Below are 26779 nucleotides of genomic sequence, written 5' to 3' on the forward strand. Positions count from 1 at the left end.
GAAGGCTGTTGTCATGTTTTCTTGATTTTAGTGTTTCTGATATGCCAAATTAAATGTGTGGTCAAGGTAAAAACTGTTTTTTTTTAATGGAATCCAGTCTGGTGTGGTTTGCACTCAGTCTAAATGTTGAATTATGGAAATGCAAATGTAAGGATTGGGAAGATTTATGTAACCCATGAGAAAGGGGTTAATATTGATGTGTGTGGATTGAATAAGGGTGTTCAGGATGGTCATTTTTGGGGTATTCAGGTAATATTCCCTTTTACTAGTGAGTTGGATATATTATGCGATGGAACTTTATATGATCAGCATTTTGTTAACAGCAGACAGTCATGTGTGCTTTTTTTCTTTTTTTCTAGCCTTGCAAGGCTTGTTTTTTGGCTTTTTCCATCTCTGCGCATTGCCATGGAGATGTGAAGGCATAACAGCAGGCAATGCAAGCTCACCCCCAAGCCACCCATCACCATTACACTGACAATACATCAGTTACACAATCATAGTGCAACTAGTAAATTGATCGTGTTATGAGTTGGGTTAGGCTAGTGGTCACAATTTACAACTTGATGGCCATATTGGGCAGCATGAGTGCTTGATATGGTGATTTTGCCATGCAATTAATTAACTCATGCTAATTGATATTATTTGTTTTTCATGTTTTGAGTTGTGTTCTCTGTGAAATCTCACATTATTCTTTCTATAAAGCCTTCTCATCCCGGGATAGTGCATTTTATGTTGGAGGATGGTCAGATGTTTGTCATGTTGTGGATTATCCGGGTGGCCTAATCCAGGACATCAGTTTGATCCATGAAAAAACTGGAACCCGGTCATGCATGCACTTTATGCTGAGTGAGCACAAAAGCAAATAAGTCTGTGTTGGTTTTGGACTGCAGCAATGTATGACTCTGTATTCGTTGTAGTTCCTCATAAAAAAAAAGCGTGAGCAGCATTTGCACAAAAGTGTATTAATTATTTAATCTGGCTACTGCTGACTGGTTTTAGATTGGGAAGCCATAACAGTTTATTCTCATTACAAATGCACTGACCGTGGAGCTAAATAGTTTTTTCTTTTTAATTTATTTGTTTCAAGGCTACCGGTAAATTAAATTTGAGCAACCTTGCAAATTTCAATTTAATTGGGAGATGACTGCTGCTTGATGGGATTCAATCTTTCGCTATCTCTGCCAAGGAGGGTCAACTTTGTCTCAAGGGTGTGGCATGGGTTAAGTGAAAATGCATTATGATTTGGTTTAGATCCAGAAGTTTCTTCTTGTATCCATTTGTTACATTTGTAAGCCGAAGGGCAAAGTTTACATGTTATATTCTTTTGCAACAGATGTGGTATTTTCTTCACATTTATGCACCATGGTCCCCATGGTTTATGGACCTGGTGGTTTGGCACTTGGGGAACAGTAGTAACCACACTTGCATCTGATTGGCTAATATTTGGAGTCAACAGTCAAGCTATGACAATTTTCATGATAGCTGACATTGTTTAATGATCTACCTGATGACTACTTCTGAAAAGCCAGAGGCAGAGCTGGTGGCGAAATAATATTTACCAAAGATTCCACTTTTTTTGTGGTCATTTTGTATTTGCGTTGCAGCAATTTTGTTTTGCAGCTGTTGGCATCCTTGTGTTGTTGCTGTTTTGTGTTTAGAATTAACAAATTGCCTTTGTATCATTTCTCATTAGAAATAGTAATGTTGTAATCATGTTCTCATCAATATGCGCTTCAAATTTTCAAATTTTGCACTCATCTGTAGCTAATGGATTTTTTTAAATGGTATCAATTGTGGGACTGTAACAGAAACATTGGAAATGTGTCTTTATAAACTATTTTACGCAACTAATCTAATTAGTTTCATCAGAACCTTTTTTTTATTTGCCATAATAAATATGTTGATTGTTTGTGATACCATTTGGGGTCATAAAAAGGTGAAAATATGTATCACAACCCCCCTCAGCTTAAGATGAAAGTACTAATTAATTAATTATTTGGCTGTTTCAATTTTAAAAGGATGTGCAAAATGCCCAATGGAAGTAATATCAGATGTAGTTATATGGATGACTGAGTCTTATGTTAAGGGATGACGTTATCGTCTAAAAACACACTTAGGAGATTTGGAATTAAGAGTGTTGTGGGAAGTGACAAGTCGAGGTTTACAGTGCAACCAGTCAGCGTACTGGTGAGGAAAAACAGGTGCATGAATGGACTTTTTCCTGCCTCTCTCCAAGTGTAATGAGGAACAATGTCTTCATTCCTCAGGGGAAAAGGAACCCCAAGTGACCCTACTCATTCCCGCCCAATATTCGCTTCTATACACCCCCCCTCTTTCTCCCGTCGACTGGGAGTGTTGGCAAGCCAACAAATGACTGGCTCGGGTCGCATCTGGCCTCTGTGCACTTAGTGTAATCAAAGCGAGAAAAAAGCCTTTACGGCCTACTTGTCAGAGAGCCGTCTGCTGATGGGATGTCAAGTACGTGCCTTCCTTCTTCCCAACCTCGCGAGGGCCTGGGTCGAAAGGGGGTGGGCGTGGACGTCAATCTGTCGCTCTGAAAACAGCCTACTTGCCATGGGCGTCTAATTACAGCCAGCCGTTTGACCTTCTTGCATTTGAGACCTGAGCAAAGTAGTCAACATTGATTGGGAGACTTGTGACGGGATTATACTTTCATTTGAATTGAGAATTTTGGACTCATCCCATTTTAGATCTAATTATACTAAGTTGTGATCTGAGATATTTATTAACTCATTGGTCAACATTGACACTGATAGATGTTCATTGCATTAAATGGGAAAAATAAAATGGACTGGTTATCTATCCGAATGCTGCCTAGTATTTAGTTAAAATTACTCTTCAAATCCTGAAGCACCAAGTACATGTGCTTACACTCGAATAATTCATAACATGAATGAAGTATTTGGAAAACCCAAGTACTGTTTTAGCTCAAGTTGATTTATAGAGTGATCAGGTCAACGAGCAACACTTAAATCCAAAGTTATTCAACAGAGGTCACCAAGAATGAGGCTTTAATGCATATTGTCACTAATTTATAACTGTAATTGCTTTCCAATCAATTTCTACCAACCAAGGATGGATACTTCTTTACTTTTCAAACAACTATTGTAGGCAACATAGTAGCAGGTTTGCATTGTAAACCGAATTGACGACCGAGGGGCCTTTCAATGACCCTCACTTTCCCTGACACATACAATTGGTCTGTCTTTCTCGTGACGTGGTTGAATCTGTAAGGAAGTCAGCTCTGGATTGAAAAAATAGTTTTCTACAGTTGAGAGAGAATGGGGCCATTGTTGTCCTTCTGGCACCCTTTGTAGCATTCTTATTTCTTTACTTTTTGCTCTTTACTTTGTGGTCAAAATTGCACTGAAGTGGCTTGTGTCTTTTACTGAACTACCCAGTTGTGCTTTGTTACCTTGTTCACACTTTGTATGGCATTGTTTTTCTTTTAATGACCTTTGGCACTTGCCATTCAGGCATCCCGAGAATGCCGTGCTGCAGGAGGCAAAGATAAAGGAAACACTTTCCCCAGAAAAGAGGTGGCAAAAAAGAAAAGTGCCTGCACTCCAAACCACTGCAAAAAACTTTATTGGACAAACAACCCAAGGGTCTTTTTGGTGGGTCAGGGCTCTTTCATGCTATTTCTGGTTAGCGTCTATGCCCAAGTAGCCATTAGGAACCAAATGTGTGGGCACCAATTTTGCTGTCAGTTTTCTCCACGTCCTGTGGAGTACACATTGTGCATTTCTTGTAATTATTTTCTATTAGTAGCTCTTTTTTTATAGGCAATTGCAGTACAACCCGAGCACGCTTTGCACTGCGTGGGTGGTGAAAGACTAGAAAATAAAATGTGAAATACTTTTTCAATCTGCCGTAATTAGCTCCTGTTTCAATAACAACAGAAAAGAGAGGCAATAAAGTATGTATTGGATTTTTTTAGGGAAAAAAACATGCTTATGTTTGCCCCCGCCCCCTGATTTGATTTAAGTAGGGCCAAAGTGTAAATATTTATTTTTGCTTCGAGCTTTGCACATCAGTTCTGCATTTTATGCGTGAGATTTGTCTAAAACCTGTGCGGTGTTTTTCTTGTCCTTCGCTGGAAGTAAGAATTAAGACGAAATGTTTGAACTAGACTATTTTCAAGAATGCATTTCCCTCCGCTTTGAAGTGTGTAGTGTTTGTTGAGCTTCACTTGGCTGTCAGATTAATACCGTCTCGTCTGAAAATGAAAATGGTTGAAGGAGCAGTTAATCCGCATCTGATTTTTTTTCTCCCTATGATAAGAAGCTGCAAATCTTTCTGCATATTGATTTGGCCTCTTGTGACAGTCTTTAGAATTGTTTGTAGAGGTTAATTTTAGAGATGTCCGGATTATGTATTATTGCATGTGACTCAGAGTCACCTGCTTTTGAGAATCTGCCGTTCCCAAGTATAGTATACTGAGGAAATGTATTAAGTATGGGGAAAATTGTAGTTTTGAACTTTTCCAAATGTAAAAATAGGCCGCCAAGGCTATGTAGAAAAGTGTTTTTAAACCATAAACCCCCTGTGAAGGGATTAAATGCCCCTTGATTGAATGTTAAAACGCTTAAATGTTTTTGTCTTTTTTCATGGTCTATCTTGACCATCCCATCCATCTGTCGTAAATGTTACAAATGTAACCAACCACGTGCTCAAGCCATATTTTAAAGTCACTATCTTCTGAACTCTGTTAAGCTTGTTCATTGTGGAATTTAAAAGGGATGACCGTACGTTACCCCTTTAGCACCGCCGACGAGTTTGCCCCTCTCTTTTCCCAGTCTCTGTACAGCCTCCGTTTCATCTCTGACCTGTTGGGAAAAATGCTAGTGTGGGCTGGGAGCTTTATACCACATTGTTATTACCTCCCACACTGAATGCTTTCCCAATAATTGCAGTTTTGGATGCTCACGTTGTGCTTCTTAAAAGCTTTATAACACCATCCTACTGTTGTAACTAAGTAACTATCCTCTATTCGAGCAAATATAGCCATCCAACCAAGGCCTTTAAGGTTAGAATAATAATGTTGTTTCACATTACTGAATTAATTAATTGATAATAGTGGGGTTCCGTATGCTTAAACTGTTTTAAGTGATGTACTACAGACAAATATATATCTGCAAAAATTAACAAATCAAGTTGTTCAGCCCTAAGACAATAAAATGTTAAAATCAGAGTCCTATGATCAATGTGTATACACCCATTAAATAAATTGACCACATTTTGGGTACTATGCACATTAAAAAGACCAAAAACAAAGCAAGTGAGATATTGAGCCCTCCCTTTGGACAGTCTAAATATTAGCAAAATACCAGTGTGAAGGAAAATAAGTTTTACGGACTCGCTATCACAGCAATTGGAAGGAAAAAATGTAGTTATTATTTTTAATTAAATCAATTATGTCAGCTGTAAGCTGTCAGCACCTTGATCTTTCAGAATTGTACACTCATAATGAATTTTAATTGCTTTTTTTAATCTTTAAAAATCTCTACCCTTTGGTTGATTTTTTTTTTCCCAGTAACTTTTATTTTTACATAACACAAAAGTTATACAGAAGCAAAATAGTGCATTCAACTTTACAGAAGGGGAAACAAACCAAAAAAATAAAATAAAAACCTCCATTCATTGTCATTCCCTGCCTTGCCCAGATGCTGCCACTTCAATCTGCTCTCTATTTTGTCACACTAATGCGCCGAAAGATGACAAGGGTGGGTCATCTCGGAGCGTAGCACAAAAAAAAAGCAGCAGGGGCTGTTCGTGACAGCCGATGTCATCCTGCCTTCTATTTTGTCGTACGTATTCTGTGATGGGGATAAAAAAAAATAGCAAAATGAAAAGACTATGGGTCAATGCTAAGGGGAAAAAAATGGCAAACTTACAATGTGATTGCAGCCTCCGCTACTGCTATATTTGAAAGATTTATCTTTGAAAGATGCCCAGTGAATTCCATGTGAAACAGTGCCATATTGTGCATGCTTCATAAGGGGCTGATATATATTATTGAATAGGCTATAAACCAACTGGACTGGAATAGCTATGGCTATGCAATTTACCCCTACAGCTACATTAGATTGGTTTAAAAACATACATTTAACAGAAAAGCTGGTTTATACACTTTTCTCGTGCCCTTTAAAAAATGTATTAGAGGAATATATTTGACACTGGGAGCAATCCCAGTTGACGATTACCAATTCACACAGCAGCAAATCAACCCAAATGCAATGTATTCACTTGAATGCTAGTTTTGTTTAACATGAAGCATACTATTAACATTGATAGTATCCCGAGAAATAAGTAAAAATGGCACATCCTGGCGAAACTCAGGTATGTTGTACACGTCAGCCCTTCTCTCCTCGTCGATTCTTATTCCCGAAAATGACATACCGCTGGTAAATCATTCATACCCCAGAGCCTGCAGGGCTGAACAATGCTCTGAAGTTTTGTGTTATTAAAGTTCTAGCGTGTATGCCAGTACTATCTTGGAATCTATCCGAATCAAGGGGATTACACTGCAGCCGGGCTGCTGTTTGAGAATAATCAGTCAAGTCTCCGTAGAGAGAAAAATCCTTGGTAATTTCCCGTACTTGTGCTTCCATCAGTGGAGCATCGCTGCTTTCCTATATTGGAAATAAGAGGCGTGTCAGTCACTTTTTGCTGTCCCTGCGGTTTTTACCACCTCCTTTGCATATCTATTTTGTGGGATTTTTATCATTTCAGATTTCACATGGGCTTTGAATTACTTGGATTTGGTCGCCAATGCATGCTACTTTAAACTTCTCTTCAAAACTCCTCCAGTATTCCGATGTTACTGTTTATATTTCAAGAATGTGTTTGTCGTATCTTAACTACCCGCCTTCATGCTCTAAATGAGACAACTTGTTAAATATAGGGCATCTTTAATAAGCCAAAAAGGCATTATTTGTCATTGGGAATTAAAAAAATCAAATGATCCATAACTTGATTGAAAAAATAAGGTCTAGTTTAGACACCAATAAGTTATTTCATGTCCTTACTTGTGGAAGTGGAAGACCAAGCATATACATTTCAGGATGCAGGGTTCTTACCTGGTGGCCATAACCTTTTCAGTATTCATAGCTGTATTAAGTGGCTGATACAGATTGCTATGCAAAAAGTATGTCACGCTTGAGGCTAAAAGTGGAGACTTTAGATAGCCCAGTATGTCAATAGAGGGGGGGGTTTGCTGTTGTGCTTTAGTGTGGTCACTGGAAGAGTGATGGTTACCAAATGAGATGAGGATATGACTGGAGAATGTTCATTTTGATGGATGTGATCTTACTTCAAATGTTGATGATTTCAATTGTAGTCCAGCCGGGTTGATAAATTATACATTGGTGTTTCTTTATGAGTCATCCTTAGACTTTTTCAGGTGACTGAGACTCCACATGAATAAAAAACGGGGACATCCCTAGTTGTCATTAGGTTAATATATCTTTAGAAAAAAACAATATTTAGAGTGGAAGATTCAGTGAACCTCCTGGATTTCTGGTGTCCCAGAGGATAGGCTTAAAATAGAGCATATGTTCTACTGCAGGTGTACAGTGAGTCCAATAAGATTAGATGCTGACCGGCGTGAGGAACCAAATCAATACTTACTCTTGAAGACAGCTTTGATCATTGATGATCTATATCTCTCTGGACCACATAAATTATTGTTTTCTCTAAAAAATAAAAAGACCAAAATCAGTGTGCAATCCTGACAAGCTAGTCATGGTTCTTGTCAAATTTCCATTACTTACAACATTAAGATGTTATTCTATGAATATAATGATCAATGAAAAAGCATAACATTTTTGGAGAAAGGATGAAAGTCTTTAAGGCCCCTTTAGCATTATATTCTACACAATACTGCACCTATGTAGCATACACACCTAAAAATACACAGTACATCAAAACATTCAATTTAATATGAAGTGATATCACTGTATTCACATTTCCTGCACACCAGAAATAACCGGCATGTCCGCTCGTCTCAGACGCAAGTAAACAACGGCATACATCCCTACTTCCCTTTCTAATAACCTCTACCCTGACCCTCACAAAAATACTTTTGCTATGCTTTCCAGTTATCCAGAATTATTGTCTCTATCGCTTATGATTTAGTCGAAGTAGCAGTTCTCTAACTGAGTCCGCACAACCATGCGATGCCGTGGGAAAAACAGAATTTCAATTGGGTCACCATGTACTGCAAATCCATTCTAAGATTCCAGCATCTGGAGGAAGGTAGGCGGTGTGAGAAGTTTTGTGAAAAGTGTGTGGGATGTGATAGAACACACCTAAGTCCCTAAAGCAACAACAAGTAAAATAACCATTGTTCAGGACATGTTGGAGTTCTTGTCAGTTGGACAAACAACACAGATTGTTTTCTCTTTGTGACTCTCTGCCGGCAGAGTCTTCAAGAACAGCTGAAAGTTGTACTTGAGTGCAAAATTAGAACTCAGGGGGGAAACCCCAATTATAGCGAAAATAGTCATTGTTTGTTGCAGCCCAGTTTTACAAAGGCCACTCATAAAGGATGCATTTTTGAAGGGAAACAATTAAATATCCATATGGGGATCGTACACAGAGTACTGTAGAAAACAGTTAACCCTTAATATATAATTTTGGAATGTTTTGTCAATTCATTGATGTGTAATTGTACATTACTGTGTGTAGCATTGTTTTCACTTCATCTTGTTTTCGCTGCTTCATTGTAGGAAAGCAGCCACCTCGATAAATGATGCAAACACAGCTTCCCCGGCTGAACATTTAGACTGTAATTTGGGGCCTCCAAGGACAAAAAAAAGTCTACTGCCTTGTATACATTTGTAGCAATATTTGTTGTCTGCGTCAGTGCGAAATAAATATTGACTGTCATACTCGGCAAGTTAATCTGCTATAAGGCTGAGCAGCATTTAATTGCTACTGGTGCTCTTATCTTCCATAGGAAGGAAGAGTGAAAATGGCCGCCAGACAAATTAGGCTCCTGGTGTGTGAAAATCTAGTCTGTGGGATAGCTGCCCTGGTAATTAGCCTCACCAGTGACAACTGCAGGCAAGCACAAAGAATGGACGCTGACATGCGAGATGGATTATGCGCTTTTGCTGAGGACATATAGCAATAGTCTGTGCAACCTCTATCATTAAAAAGCAGACCTTGGCAAATGCAGTACATTATTGAATATACCTCGTTGGCAAAGTGTTTTAATACAAATATTTACTATTAGGGATACCCCAACTGAATGTGTTGGAATGCCAGACAAGTATGAGTCACCAACTGATAGCTTGGAAATATATTAAGGAGGCAAGAATAGCACATAGAAAAGTAATCCAACATTAAAGTCATATATGAGGGTTATTGCACATGAATTATGTTTAAAAATGTAGTCCTCACAAATACATTTTAGATACCAAAAGTACCTCAATGTAATAAATAGACCTCTCTTTATTGTGATTTTCTTAACTTTTATGCTCTTCTGTAAAGTTTGCTTCAATCGTCTAAAATATGTAGTATAAATGGTACTGTGTTATTTGTAATATACCTGAACACTATTTAAGTTGGAGCCTCTGTCGCTGTCATTGGCAGAGACAGATATAACATGCATTTCTATTGTATAGGCTGGCATTGAGTGATCATATTTCACTGCAATACTGACAAATTCGGTTTTTGTCATCACCACAAAGACTTTTCTGGATTTATTTTCTCCTACATCCTACTATTTTACATTATTGTTGGTGTATCATTGAAGAAATAGAGACATGGATTTGGACTTCTGGTTTCACAAGGGTTTGTTGCCCTTTTTACAATGTCAAGATGGAAAAGGGGGATTGGGGGAAGGTGGGCGATGGTGCATTCTGAATACTACAGTAGAGGCAGTCGGACAAAAGACCGGAGGTGGCGGGGCCACATTAGTGAAGTTGAGCGCTACGATATGGCCAGGCTTTCAGTGCACATTCATCCCTTCTGATAGGATTAAGGTCAGGGCATGTAACCTCAGTCAATTTCGTTTTCATCACACTGTGAATGCTATTTCTTTAAAGCTACTTTCCTGATTCCAGGTGTTGTATCGACCAGGAAAATATATTTTCAAAGCATTCTGTTCCCCCCCCCCCACTCTGAAGAACCCATGTTTTTGTCCAATTCATGGCAATATTCCCTGAACAAAATAGGCATTTTAGTCCCATAGGATAATCAACTCTGAATATCTCCATTTGCAGCTTAAAATGACCTTGTATAAACCTATTACCATTTCCACATAGTTTATTTAGAAGAACAAAACTATTGGAAAAGTGTTAATATTTTGAAGGTTTTTTTGGCATTGTCTAGAGTTAAGCAGAGCTACACTGAAAAATGGATCACAAAATTGGAATTTGTTAACTCAGAGTTAAATTCCTTAACATAGCAATGCTCTATATTTATGTTTTCTTATTTTGTGTCTTTAAAATTTGGTTCTACATTCAATGGGCGAAGTTGCATGGAGTAATAAATCGTGAAAATTACCGACGTCATTTTCATAGACGACAGGCTTAGTATACAGCAGTGAATTTAATTGGCTGTCACCAAAAGCAACAATTTCTTTTGATGGTGAATGGGCAACATGTCAAAAGTTATACGGCTACAAAAAACTTGGCTTAGTTGTCATCCCACAGTGGCGTTTTCAAGCATTTGCATTATTGACTGTAGCAGAAAGGAAGTTTATCTCTACTGTCTATAGCATTTAATTTAAAAATCAGTGCCAATTTATGTAGCCAGAGGATAAACTGATAGTCCTTAGATTACATGTGTATTTAATCTGTTTCCTCAATAGTAACACTTTGAGTGCTACAAGCTTTTATGTAGCCCAGCAGCGAGGACTTGAACCGGTGCCAATTCCTCAGCGTAAAATCAGTATGTAATCCCGTATTGTAAAAACAAAAAAAACACAAAAAACTAGCTCCCGCTGTGTAATGCACTTAATTTGGGATTATCGGCACACATTGACTGTTCCAACACGTTTCATCCTTACAAAAAAATCTGTCCAATTTGCCATGTCACATCTGCATCACCTTTTTGTTTTCCCCATTCTAATCTTATTCTTCCCACCAGACGAAAAAAGGGAAAAACCAAACAGCAAATCTAAACATGCGCTGCAAACTCTCATTTGCTAATCAAACTTGTGACAAGAGGTAATTAATTCTTTGGAATCTGTCGGTTCATTTACATAATGAGAGGTAACCGTAATTATGACTTCTGCTACTCAAGCCTAAAATTGTAATTAGAGATTTAGACTGTGTTAAAGCAGAAACAGCTTTTTTTTTTTTCTAGACGGGACTTGGTTCAGAGAGGACATTTTATATTTGCTGCTATGGTATGTGGAAACAAATATGGCGGAAAAGTATTAGAATAAAAGCTGTTCTGCCCTCATTTCTGTTTTGCTCAGGCCTGAAGGGAAGTGCTGCTCGGACTGATCTCCTAATCTGTAAAGAACCAATACCCCGCTTCCAGGGGGCGCCGGTCTCTTAAGTCTTGTCTTTCTCCTCCTAGCTTGCTTCTTTCCACATTTCATTTAGAGAAAATACATAACTTTTCCAGATTGCATTCCTCTCGTGTTGTGCTGGCGCCGGAAGATGAAGGGTTGCATTATAGCAGCGGTATTAGCCTTTTCCGGCACGCTCCCTCAGCTGTGAGGCCAATCTAGGCAGGAAAGGCAGCTGGAAGACAAAACAAGAAAACAAAGGCAAGGCAAAGCATGAAATAAGGGAGGAAATGTCACCAGGAGTCGCGGGAGGACGCAGATCGATGCTAGCTAATCATCCACTTTACTCTGCTATATAGGCTCAATTAAAAGCACAGGAGCGGCTTGCTTGTTTTGCGAGATAAAAGTGCAGCGAGTCTCTAGGGAGTCTCGGTCGGCATCTCCCCACTGGGCTGAAGCTTGCTGCATCATCTTCAAAATGCCACTGAAAGGTGGTGTTTTTTTATTTATTTTTTTATCCCATTTATTTTCACATTGAATATGCTTACTTGGCTTTAACATGTTTCAGATGACATTAATTACTAGTAAATGGGATTATTCTTAATATTTTAAACCGTTGTGTCAATTCTTAGTTTGAGATTTACATTTATTGATGGGATTTAGAAAGCTTTTTTCTGTACATTGGATCTTTTAAGATGGAATAGTATTTAATTTTCCAATTAACTAAGCAGTGTAGTGCAGTTGGTTTAAATTTCTTAGACTGACAAGACCTGGTTAACTAACTAGCTGCCATTGATTGTGATGGATGCCCCCAATCGGTTTGATGTGGGAGGGTATGGCAGCAATTGAATGACTGTTTACTGGTTAAAAACTAATTGAAATTTGCCTTAAAAGGGTGAAAAAAGCTATGTGATCATTGTCAATGGCAATGAAAGAATTGAAGGAAGAAATGTCTCTTTTCCAATTCCTTTATATTACTTTTGTAATCATTATTTTTTATTGGAAGGAGTCACATTATGACTTTGTATTATTTTGAATAGGATACTGTAGTTAAGTCATTCCCGGTTGATGAACATTGAATATGTGGCATCCAATTGATGGTGCGTCTTCCTATTCAAGCCGAGCTATTTTGCATTGAAGCCAATGTCGGCCCGCTGCAGTCATAATTCGCGCCTCGCATTGGCCGTCAGAATATTCATGAAGTCGACATGTCAGGCAATTGAAAGATGCCGCGGCGAAATGTGGTGACAGCCGCTGAAGGCCCTGCCGACCGTGCCACAGACTGCTTCTGATGGTGCTGAAAACAGCTGTCGTTATGTAACCGTTCCTCTGAATTTCGCCTGCTCGTGAGCACAGGAATAGCATATTTCATCGACTTCAGGCAGTCGCTCGCCCCAAATATGTCCATAAAAATGGATGTGGTAATATTGAGCCTAATATTTTGGTTACTTGTTTTATGGCTCTTGTGTGATGTTCCTAGTAATGACTCTAATACACTCAAGGGCAGCATGGGAATCTGCCATATTTCATACTTGGTATCTCTGAGCTTCCAATTCCATCCTACTCATTTTTCCTCCCCCCTTTTTTCATAGAAATATGCTCCCATGGTCTATTAAAGATGCATGGTCTCTTGTGCAGGGAGTGTTTTGATTAGGGACCACCATAAGAAATGGATTAGTCGAATGATTGGTCCAAATTGATCTTGTGTTTGTACCGTCATTGACAAACTGCTAAAATTTAGCGTATTTTTAATGACCAAAAATAGTAAATTGTATTATAAGTGTCGTTAAATGTCATCTTATGAGGACTACTGTTCCTGAAATGGTTACTATAGGATAGGATAGTATTGTAGACACATGGCAGTTATCAAGTCACCACGTTTATGTGTGTGTGAGTGAATGTATTTTTTTCAAATCCTTGTGCTAGAATTTTTAATTCTCTATGTACCATTGGTGCGTAGGTGGCAATGAATGGATTCATCGCTCGGCCCTGGCCTTCTTCTTGCACTGTGGCTGAAAAGCACAGGGTCAGAGAAGCGACTTCTTTAGATGGCCTTGCTTGTTTAGAAAGGCGCAATTGTACACCACCAAGTTGCTCGCCTGGGAAAGGAAAAGGGGGACCTTGATCAACAGTCTGTCAACTTTTAATGCTGCTGCTACAGCACCCCCCTCCTCCCCCTCACTCCGCTCGAGAGGTTCCATTCACCGACGAGTGTTAAGTAACCAAAAGGAAGGTCTGCACGGGCCAAGGTGGAAAACCCACCAGACCTTCTCCAGACAAAAAAAAATGATGCTGGTTGCCCCTGGCAACGGTTTGACGTCACTCTCGATGTTCTTGCCCAGAATGTAAAGAGTACTGTTCTACATTTAGTGTCATGTGCAGAAACAAAAAAGGAATGCAGTTCCCTTTCTAAAAGGAAAATGTCCACCATTTAAATGAAGGTTCATTATTGACCCTTTATAGGATGAGATGTTTTGGGGAGGTTAATTAAAAAAAGTAATATTGGTAGCCAATGAGTGTCATATAAAGGATTAATTATGGGAAAAATACAGGATGCTGGAAAGGTGATTAAAATAGAAATGTCGGAGTTAAGATAAAACATATTTTAAAAAATGACATGGTTGAGATGATTGAGTTGAAAATGTCTCTGTCAATTTTGTCATGGAAAATGTGAACACAAAAGCCACCATAGCTCAGGAGCAAAGAAGAAAAAAGCAAATGAGGCCGTGGATGTACAACAAAGTGTCAGCGTGAGTGACAAAGCGCGGTAGGATCTGGTAAAAATAAAGCCAGTAAAGCAATTGACAAAACAGCACGGTGACTGTCAGGGTCGTTATTAAAGCGGAAAGCAGCAACATGCGCCGGGATTAATGTCTCAGGGCTTGCCTTCCAAAACAAGGAACAGATTAATTTGTCCACCCGTATTCTTACGCAACACATTCCAGACATGGTCCGTCTGCTCAAGTGGAATAACTGTAGAAGCGAGGGAAAGTGTTTTAACCCCATGGCCCTGTATTTATTGGTTTTACTGATAAACTGGAAATATTAGATTAAATTTGATTAAAATGTAATTTAGTAGCAAGACAGACAGACACACAAGACATTGTAGACCTAGTAAAAAAAAACTGGAGCCGCATGCAGGTGGTTTGTGGGTTGTTTAATTCTTTTTTACAGCAATATTCTTTTTTAAATTAAAATGTGAATGATTTTAGCAACAAAAATACAGCAATTTGGGCTATTTCTTTTGAATCTTTCTATTTTAGTCCCATCTTTGCTGTTTATTTTTGTAAAATTTGGCTTTGTGTTAACCTCATGTACATAAAATGAAATCATTTTGATTTCAGAACTATTATGTTCAATAACAAACATTAAACGAGCCAACCCCATTTTTTGTTGTTGTTAAACCCATAATAGCTTCGCTCATGTTCAGTGTTCATCTTTTTAATAAGGCCGTCCCAGGTGAGCTACAAACAAAGTAAAAAAGATATTCACACATCTTTAACTATACCCTTACTGCTCCCTTGTCATTAAGATGGAGAGCACTTTTTTTAAAACCACTTTGAAGTGATGCATTGCTCCAGAGAATACAAATTTAATTTCTAAACCCACTCTCAAAGGGGGGATGTCTGTATTTTTTTTTTTGTACCATTTTCCTTTGAAAGCAGGGTGCGTAAATTGTATCAATACACAAAGTGCAGAGCTAGCGCCTTGTCATAAAATGTTTTTGCGTTTAACTATGTTTTATGGCAGGCCAGATTTATCTTGTTTGCATGTCTGGTGTGGATGGGGGGGGTGGCAATCCATCTTCGAGGGTGGTGTGTAGGCTAACAAATAGGAAATTGAAAGAAAAGTTTGCAAAGTAAACTACACTACTTTTTTCAAGATTAGTCTAAATTGCTTTAACATGAAATATTGGAAAATCTGTCTTCATGTTCTTCACTCCTGCTTTAATATGAGTTCATATAGCTTTGCCACAACAATAATTTTAGTTTTCCATCATACTTTTTGAGCATACTACTAAGAATCACTATTTGCCAACTAGAATGGATATATTGTGTTTATTAAATATTGCATGAAACGGACTTGGCGTCAGAATCCATGTTATATTTGACCCTTTTCATTGTCTTTCTCACATAGAAATGTCATATTAGGTGATCATTTGCTCTTTGGATGTACAATAATGCCCGACAAAGCTCCTAATTATGGTTTATTGTTTTCAAACAACACTCTCAAGAAAAATAATGCCATCTCTCCACACTTTTGGCAGTGTACGACCAGGCCATAAAAACAGCAATTACAAACAATTTACTTCTGTTTGCACGAGCGGGGGGCATTACCAAGGTGATTTATGACACACTATCGTGCAGATGACATTATCCCGCTTCCGACGGAAAATGTCCTAATTGCATTTGTGAGTTTGCTCATCCTTTACGAATATGTTAAGATTTTGGGGGGATTAAATTGAAGGCGGCAGAAATGTTCTCTAACCAAAACAGTTGTTCTTTGTTTATTATTGGAACTGAATGTTGTTGGGGAAAAAATATGGTATTATATTTTGGGATTAAAGCAGTTTAGAACTGGCGTCAATGACTTTGCACTAGTTAGTAGTAGTTGTGTGCTTTGTGGATTTCTATTTGTCATTTCTGATTGGATAAACAGGCCTATGTTTAGTGGATAGTTAGAGTACTTTCTATTTGTCTTGTCTGATTTGATAAGCTGTTTCAAGGCTTATTTGGAGTATTTTTGGAGTGCAGGACAGTATCAGATTTCCGATCAGATCCAGCTGTTGTGTGTTTATAGTAGTATCTTGCTTTTGGGCTGCACTAAATCAAACCATTAGGCAAACATGCCTCCTGAGTGGGACTACTACTACTCTTTTAAAACTAATCAATACAACACAGCAGCCTGTAATGTTTGTTAATGGAGTAATTCATGTGGAGGGATCAGCAAGGTTCACTTGGATACCAAAAACTATGATTTGGATTGGATTAGTATTGTCAAAATACTGAAACAGAATTGTCACTACTTTTTTGGGAACTGAAGCCGATTTGCTGCACTGAATACACTGAATTGATCATATTTTTTTAAACTTTATGCTATCAAATGGGCAGACATTATTCGTTACTCAAGGCCAAAAAAAAAGATGTATTGAAGTCTATGGGAAATTCTCTTGTGGCCCGTTGAAGAAACTTCAAATCCAAAGTAAGATGTGTAAGTGCTGAGCTGGATTCTGGCAAGCCTGTTCTGCCACTGAGACATTGGCTGGCGGAGAGCCCTCTGCTCAAAGACTTCAGATTGTTTTATCATTGACTCAAGTGAGCAGTCATCGATACGGCACTTCTCCCAAAGTTAGCAGCTGGAACAACTATCCTCAAGTGGGGAAAGTCTAGCTCGTCTTTCTTCATGAACGTCATTTTGAGTCTATCAAGCAGACGAATGCAAGATGTTCATTTTTCTGTAAAATCTTCCTCTTCCATTTTGCCACTTTTCTTTTTTAATTCGCCTAGTGCCTTCTGAGGATGTCATATTCCTAGCAGATCATATTTATTTTTCTTCACTTAGAGATGACTAATAGATACTCGTGAGCGCTTCTCTTTTTTAATTTGAAAGGTTTTTTTGCTCCATTGAACATATTTATGTGCATAGCAGCTTTGTATCAGTTTTCATTCGCACCTTTATTAGATTTGTGCCTGTAAAGTCATCCAACTTGAATACAGTCATATCTGGATTTATGAGGGAAAATTACATTTGCAAACTTTAGTTTTGTTCCATCAATTTTCAGGCATTTCAAGCAAAACCGAATAATTTCCCCCTGCGGTAGTGTGTCATTACACCACAGGGAATCATCACCTATAAGGACCAGTAAAGCCAAGTGAAGGAAGTCTTACTGAGACTTGATTCGACCTTTTCCCAGGCGTTATATAAACCAGTAGATTTCACGTCAGAACGTACAGATTGGAGCTAAAGGTCGGGATTAAATGACTGACATTTAAATGACCTTCCCTCACGCCGTCCGTCTTTTTAAAGCAATTAAATCTGAATTTGCACCTCATGGAACGGACATCATTAGTTGTTTTAATCCTATTTAGTTCAACAGCGAGATGCCAGGTTGTGGACGCTCCCTTTTTGTTGTTCATGTGGATGCGAAAAAATCAAGTGAAGCATACTGCTACATTTGATAGAACCCCTTGAAAGGGAAATAATGCAGCTCATTCATCCTGCCAGCGCAGTCACGACATAAGGGGGGGTGGGTTCCATGGCGGGAAAGGACACTGTGGCTTGAAAGGAATGGGGAGGTTAAAGTTGAGGGAGGCCAGAGCTTGTGCATTGTTTCCCCATGCATGCTCCAATTCTAGCTGTCATCACGGCTCTTTGTTATAGCTTTGGGCACCCCCTCTTCACCCCACCCGGGATCCACTGCTCTGTGCTGGGAACTCTGGGATCAGCAATTTCTTTTTTCTTCTTCTCCAAACTGCTGCCTTTACAGTGGAAAAATTGTTCTACTGTACTTGTGCAACAAGCGTCAGGGCTTGTGTCGTCACTCTCCGGGGAGCCCGGACAAATTCTTCAGGCCTTGTAATGCACTGCCCAGCTATTGGCCGGGGGGGTTATTCTATTGTGCATTGGTGGTTCTCAAATTTGGGGGACTGTGGTCTGCAGAATTGATTGTAGTGGGTTGGGTATTAAGTGTACTGTACTTACAACTAAAGAAGTTATTGCCATTGACAAGGATAGACCTCCAACTGGTTGTGCATACTATTAAAAATGGATTGGACCTCTAGGGCCCGCAGAAACTGAACTTTCATTGAAATTCCATTATATCTACTCACTGCTTTGGGAGCGCATTGAGAACACTTTTGCCATTAGCAGCAATGTACTGCAATTCATCTATCTCATTCCCAATACCTGCGTGAAATTACCTCGTAAATTTTTGCAATTTGCATTTGTTTTCTCCAGTCTTGAGTAATGTTCTCTGGTGCGTGTATTGCACCATCCACCCTTGTTTCTGTATTGCCAGGGAGCCACCATTGTGGTGCATTGTCTCCCCGGCGGCTCAAGGCTTGTCGCAGTGGGAGAACGCTTGCGCAGCTTTTAGGCCACCAACGAGCACTGTCGTTAGCAACTTTCAAACGGCTTCCCTCGGGCGCCGCAGAGCAGATGCCGTGATGCAGAGCTGCGGCTTTTCTTCAACGTCACTTGCAACAATTTCTATCAAAACTCAATTTGTATGCAGTTGCCTTTGGAGTTGGATATATATTTTTCACTGACATCACTAAACCTCATTTTGTGATGATTTCGTAGCAACCCACTCTGTGTAAATACTGTATGGTAGTAGTAAGTTAAAGTATTCTGCTGACTAGCCCCATCGATCAAGAGATAAATAAAACAGGCAGAAAACAGAACAGCATCTTTTGATGGGCTCACTTAAAATAGTTTGGAAGTATTTTACCATGAATAGCAAGCACTAGTACAGTAATACCTTGTTTATCACGGTTAATATGTTCCAAGACCTGCCCCAATAGGTAAATAATCACAATGTTAGGGCAGTTATTTTATGGTTTCTGCAATATTTAATATTATTTGCATTATAAAAACCCTTTTTATAATGTTATTTGCCTTTCCCATTGCTATAATGTTCACCAATCCTGCACAAACAGGAGCAATTGTTAAGCAATGGTAAATCTTCAATATTCAATCCGCGATGTATTACTATATTATGTTTGGTACTGTAGTATAATTGGTTATTTACATGTATTTTAAGTTCGCTTGTGAGGGGGTAGTGGAGGGAGTGGGGCAGTAAAACAAGCCCTACGCCAGATTTCAGTCAGTGAGTTAGGGTGAGTTAGTTAGTTAGCTTTTTAACAGGGAAAAGAAATAATCAGTGAGCTTCTTAGCTGACCTTTCCATTCATAGAAATGGCACTATCGTTCAAAATGTGGGGAGCAATAAAATCCGGTTTGATATCGCCTTCGTAATGGAATTGTTTGCTCTGCTGCCATTACAAGAAAAAGGTCAGCACTGATAGTGGAGATTGAGCTCCTGTGGGCCCACATAAGCATAGTCTGCCTTTTTATGACATTTTGTCACTAGTCTTTTTTTTTTTTCATTAGAAAGAGCTGATTTGCATAGAATGATAGCTTTGGCGTTTACTTAGCAATTATACATATTTGTAATGGTTTGACTCATTTATAAATCAGAGGGTTTTGCACTTTAAGGGATTAGTGGACCGTGGCCAAAAGGGAAAATTGCCTTCTCTCTCTTCTTTTCTGTACTGTTTTATCCTCACTAGGGTTGTGTGGACTTTAAGACCGAATGTGGAATGAAATTGACTTGATGGAGAAACAGCAGACGTTAGAAATCATCACATTAATATTTCATTTGGAATATCAGCACCATACTGGGACGGCATTTCTATCTTGGGCTTCTTAGCCTGACCCTGTTTGTGAACTAGAAGGAAGTTCCCAGGCAGAGAAGTTGCAGTATGACCATAATATCCCTTGGGATTTTGTTTCCCACTCTTTATCTATAGATGGAATAGAAATAGCAAAAAAAGTTGATGCCTTCTTTTTTGATAAATAGTTCCCTACTTGCTACAGTCTCATATGACTTTTACACAATGTTGGATAAAGACAGCTCAAAGCGATAACATAAAGCAAGTGTGAAATATTTAATATCACAATATCAAGAGAAAACTTGCTGGTCTATGCTGACAAAATCAAACTACTGTGTTTTGGGGGACTAAGTCGCACCAGCCAAAAAATACACAATATATAAGTCTGTTTTTGACTATTTTATTTGATCAGAAACAAAAAACAACTTATAGTAGTCTGTTAACATGATATTTTTTCAGATAACCTCTGCTTTCAATTGGCTTGGACGTCCAATAGTGACAAAATAATTTCAATTTAAAGGCAAATGATAAAGAAGACCACATTATTGAACATCTATACACATGGTTAGAGTTAGGATCACTTTACTGTATAATTCAACATTTACTTTGGAGTCATAAGTCAACCCAATCAAAGTCATTTGCATATTTGTGGCTATCCACTAAAGTGTGGTGAATTTCATTTAGTGGCTATTTATTATGAGTATAGAAAGTAGTAGTGTGTCGTAGAGCTCTGTTTCCTAAATTGTTGTGTTCCCCACCTCCTATTTTTTTCACGACTGCAATTATTTTCATGCAGTGCACCATAAAATTACCGTTAAAATTGTTTCATGATATGACACTACGGGGAAAAAAACGCTGCCCAGATTTGCCCATGCATCTTACTCCTCTTGAATGGATAATGAAAACCTTCCCGGCTTTCACAAAAGAAGGCAAATGAAGCTCAACAAATAGTGACAAGCGTTTACAGTACTGCAGTGAACATCTGCCACCATTCAGGGGAAAACATTCCTCTTTGAAATGCTATGTTACAGTCCCTGTATTTTGACGGAAAACATGTACAGGAAGAACAAAAAAAAATCACATAAAGCCCAATCAATTTCTTTAAATAATTTAATAGTGCATGACAAGTGTGATTTTTTTGAAATATTTGCAAGTTTCCTGATTAAAAAAGAAGTAGGGAATATCGGTGGGTGTTCGTGATGCTCACTTTGTGCGTAAAATATTCGCTACGTGACCGGTGGTTAATCAAGCTACTTAAATCTGTGCCATACTCTTGGCCGAGTTGCAGCGAGTTGTCATTAGCGCAACCCCCGCAGGGTGAACGTTATGCACAGGGGCAACTTCCTGAGCCGTGGCTAGTTTCAGTGCTTAGCGGACAAAGCCACCAGTGTGAGGGTAATTTCAGGTCGCTTGCCTCGCCTCTTTAACATGGGGATCGTGGCTTGGCCTTACTTTAACCGACTTAATTATCCTGACAGCCTCCAGCCCCCGGCCCTGAATTTATCGGTTAACTCTTTTAGTGCCATTGACGAACATAGACGTCCAATCATATGATGACATGATCACCTATGGGACATCTAACCCAGACATGGGCAAACTACAACCAGCGGGCCACATACGGCACATAAGGCTTTTTAAATTGGCCCGCCGACGTTGTCCAAATATACATTTTTTTTTCCAAGATGGCGTCGTCACGCTGAAGCCATTGGCAGTAGCTCTGTCCACTCTTATTTGTTTTACAGCCCCTCTATCTTTTTTTAAATGACATTTTAATATTTCTTTATACATTCCTTTTTACTTTACTTTGTACTTTATACTTTTTACTTAAATGAGGAATGATTAGTATGTTAGAACTTTACTATTTTTTTCTGTTTGTTTCATACGTACTGTTAACGGATGCACTTTTTTATATGTATCATATTTTGTGCTGACCCCGGCCCATCTGTCAATTTTTTTGCCCAATAGTTTGCCCACCCCTGATCTAGACCCTACTGGTTTTGCATCGCCTGACCAAGGAATGAGCACAGGGGAATCTGACTAATGTGACTTTGAGATATTGGTAGTAATAGTATTCCTTTTTTTTGGGCATGAAGCAGTTGTTTTTTTCTAATTAATTTAGCAGTGTGACTACAACCATTTTGTGCACTTCAGTATAGGCGTTTATGAAAACATTTGTTCACTTTCCACTCTATCTTCTTGGCACCATTGTATAGTTTAAATGTGCAATTCCCTCTGCGAGCATAATAACCTTCTAAAAAATGTGCAATTCTTTTTCGCGCACAGTTGCATTTAAATGCCTCATTTTCTCGTTTGTTTAAAGTCCGCGTATTATGAAGATGAACGTCTCGACGGAGCCATGCCAAATAAGCCAGTGAGACTAGCTTCCCCTTCTCTATCCCATTTGAAGACAGCCTGCTCCGAGCAAATCTGTGCCACTTTGGTCTAATGTTACTATGCCATAACTGTCATCTAATGGTGCAATACTGTGATTAGAAGTTGAAGGTGAAGAACATTGACAATTAATCAGGTAGAAGATCATGTTAGGCCATGTTTTCAACAGCCGAGGTTGTTTTGATAGAATTAAAAAAGGCTCACTTTATTCATCAGGAGTAATGATTGATTTTAGATTTCTGGAAATAAACTCAGGAAAAATAACTCTAAAAGAAAAAAACTACTTTATTATTCTGGCATTTATTAATGTGTAATGTTGCTGACCTTTTTAATGTTCGAAACTAACTCCAGTTGTCATTTGCTGTTTTTTTTTGTGACATTTCTGAAATTGTCTACCCTAGGGCATCTGATGCCTTTTCTTCTCCACAATCTTTTTTCGGCGCAGAAAGGGACTTGATTGAACTCATCGTTTGGAAGAAAATCATTTGTACAATAGCTTCCAGGTGATTTTCGGATCCCCTGAGTTCTCCTCGTGGTTGTATGACAGGCGAAAATGTTGTATCCCAGTCTGGTCGTGTGAGTGGCGGGCTCTGTCCTTTATTTAAGAAAAGTCAATACGTGTAATGGATCGTATGTGTTATCGGCAAGGCGGTGCAGCAACAATAGATGAAGTGCTCAAATGCAGGCGTCAGCGCTTTAGCAAATAATGAGCCGATGGAGGCAAAGGTAATGGAGACTGCAAACTTGCAGGAAGAGCACTGACATAATGGAGTGCCTCTCTGCCTATACATATATATAAAACAATATATATATATATATATATATATATATATATATATATATATATATATATATATATATATATATATATATATATATATATATATATATATATATATATATATATATATATATATATATATATATATATATATATATATATATATATATATATATATATATATATATATATATATATATATATATATATATATATATATATATATATATATATATATATATATATATATATATATATATATATATATATATATATATATATATATATATATATATATATATATATATATATATATATATATATATATATATATATATATATATATATATATATATATATATATATATATATATATATATATATATATATATATATATATATATATATATATATATATATATATATATATATATATATATATATATATATATATATATATATATATATATATATATATATATATATATATATATATATATATATATATATATATATATATATATATATATATATATATATATATATATATATATATATATATATATATATATATATATATATATATATATATATATATATATATATATATATATATATATATATATATATATATATATATATATATATATATATATATATATATATATATATATATATATATATATATATATATATATATATATATATATATATATATATATATATATATATATATATATATATATATATATATATATATATATATATATATATATATATATATATATATATATATATATATATATATATATATATATATATATATATATATATATATATATATACATGCATACATATATGCATGCATACATATATGCATGCATATATACATGCATGCATATATACATGCATGCATATATACATGCATACATACATACATGCATGCATACATACATGCATACATATATACATGCATACATATATACATGCATGCATATATACATGCATGCATATATACATGCATGCATATATACATGCATGCATATATACATGCATACATATATACATGCATACATATATACCTGCATACATATATACCTGCATACATATATACATGCATACATATTAACATGCATGCATATAAACATCCATGCATATATACATGCAAACATATATACATGCATATACATATATATAAAAAAATATCCATTAGGACATTCCGAATATGAAAAGTTGTTCATCTGAAGCTAATATTATAGTTGACATAATCGCTAATTTTACTGAAATTTTGTGATCTAGTTTTGAAGCCATATCTTGTACTTCTTAATGGACAAGTATCCGAATTTGGGACGCCAAAACAAAGTTGTTCATGTTTCCTACTGTGCAGCGGGGTTATGTAAAGCTAAGGGGGCTAATCGAGTGACCACGTCCAATACAAAATGTATTACGGTGCATTTGCGCCTGACATGGATTGATGGGTTACATTACTCGGGAGAAATTGGGGTGGGAGTGGTGGCAGACGGGTCAGTCGGAGTGGCAAGGCGCCGGAGAATTTTTGAGTGCCGTTCAGTATTTGCCACAGATTGGAGGTGTTCGTCTGATTTGCACGTGAAAAAGACTGTCATTTGTGCCTTTTACCTTTTCGCTCCACTCTCCAAATCAAAGCCTTGAAAATGGCTCATATTTTGCGAAAATTGACTTTTTAAATGTCCTTACTTCAATTGTGAAATTACACAACCTTGTCCATCCTTTGTAAGTAGATTACATGTTATTTCATTGGTCGGCATGGACTGGGAAGGTCCAAATGGACTGGACATCTGGCGCTGTCTATGGTGCTGAAAAATGACTAAACGCCCCTGACTGAGAAAAACATCAAATCCATGTGAACGGGGAGCAGTGACAATATAATAATACATATATGTGATATATATTAACTATGCATAATAACCCAGGATTTGTCTATTTATTTGTCCCACATTTGTTTGTATAATTTTCCTAAACTTGATCCGTGTAGCGAGTAAAGTCATAATATGTGTGGGGCTAGTTATGACCCTGAAATTATGAGATTTTTACTCTATAAAGCTGCAGAGTGCAGATCTTATTGCAATTTACCACCTCATATCATTAAACTGTAAGTTTATGCATTGAAGCTTGGTCAACAGATCTACAATATTGAAATGTTGATAGTATCGGTTCAGCTATATGATCATTATCCATGCTATTGTCTATTTACTTATAAATAAGACATGTCATAAGGGTATCCAAATTCTGCCTATCATGAAAGCAGGACGCTATAATAAGTAACAAAATAAATAATAGTTGAAATATTAATATTGCATTATTTCAACCATTGTAGATGGAGACACAATCTCACTTTCCAGAGGATTGAGTGGCACTTTTGTACCATGACGATATGGATTTCTTAATGTCGTAAAGTATAGGACTTGATGGCACACTGCTGCTGCCAATTAAATAAATCCACAGAGTCATGGGGTGAAGCGTATTCATGCCCCGGCTGCCCGCTGATGCCAGGCGTTGATGTTTAAAATGGTTTTCACCTTGGGCCCTGTTAGGGAGAGTTGTTGTCGTCGGTGATGAGTGCTTCTGCGTACGCCCTTGCCTCTGACAGTCCATGAATGAATGCAGATATTTCATTACAAGGAGCTAACTAAGCCCATTCACTCACATTTTCTTGGGTTTAACTTTCCAACAGCACTTGATGCATAGCAGTTTATATTAGGGTGTCTTTTGGGGAACTCAAACCTGTGCAAATATTTCCGCCCCCACTTTTTGCACGGAAAAAATCTTAAGGGACATTTTTGTACGTTTAAGTATTTGTGTGAATTCCATTTTTTTTCCCTAAATTCCGACAAAGGTAAAATATTTTTGCAGGTGTTCTAACTTCAGGCTTGCAGATTAGCATGTAAGAAGCATACTTTCCTCTTTGCCTTTTACCTGGAGGACCTACACAAGTGCTGAACTTTTTTTGCCCTTGGAAAAATGAGAAAATCCTTACTGTGGTTCACAGGCATAAAAAATAAGAATTGCCATGGTGTCTGGATTACATTTCACAGATCGCTTTTTTTTTAACCCTTACGAAAAGGAAAGTTTAAGCAAGTCGAGAGCACTTATTCATTCAACTCATTGATGGTGCTGGATGTTTAAAAATTTGAATTACAAATTTTATTATAATAGATATTGCTATACATGACCCAAAATGCCCGACAATAATACTAAAGATGACTTTTTGTGTAATGATTTTTCTCGAACATATTTACAGCTAATTACTTGATTTATTCATGATTATGCAGTTTTATGAGTGAGTCAGAGACGTCAAGGCTTGACTCTAAACTGCCATATTTTTATCTTTGCCAACAATATCCAATCAGATCCCTTGTGTGTTGCTTCAAAATATTCTTTCAAAGCCTGTTATATTTAAATCTGCCTCTCCAACACACTGAGTGTGTAGCTTTAACTTTTCAAGAGGGTTCATTCTTCACTCTTACTTTTACAAGCATTCATGTAGCTCAAGCAAGATGGATGACTTTATTAATCAGGTCTTGTGTTTTGCAAACAGTCCGTGGCCAAATGTCCACCATCTTCTTGTAGAGTCTCTAGGTGAGTTTAACCTTGAGCGAGGTGGGTTATGTTGCTGGATGTAGTAACCCTGCCGAGGGGTAACGCTGCCTCGCTGGGCTACAGTAAGTAAAATGGTCATGTTGCT

The 26779-nt window shown here is 37.4% G+C and overlaps 2 protein-coding genes across 9 annotated transcripts in view; one reads left to right on the top strand and one right to left on the bottom strand.

Annotated features, from left to right (window-relative positions):
• The window catches only part of cadm1a (cell adhesion molecule 1a), a 174454-nt gene that overhangs the window by 13384 nt on the left and 134291 nt on the right, over positions 1-26779 (top strand). The window lies entirely within an intron of this gene.
• plekhb1 (pleckstrin homology domain containing B1) overlaps positions 1-26779 on the bottom strand; it is a 186173-nt gene that overhangs the window by 5092 nt on the left and 154302 nt on the right. The window lies entirely within an intron of this gene.

Source organism: Stigmatopora nigra, chromosome 19, assembly GCF_051989575.1.
Source record: "Stigmatopora nigra isolate UIUO_SnigA chromosome 19, RoL_Snig_1.1, whole genome shotgun sequence".
Taxonomy (NCBI): domain Eukaryota; kingdom Metazoa; phylum Chordata; class Actinopteri; order Syngnathiformes; family Syngnathidae; genus Stigmatopora; species Stigmatopora nigra.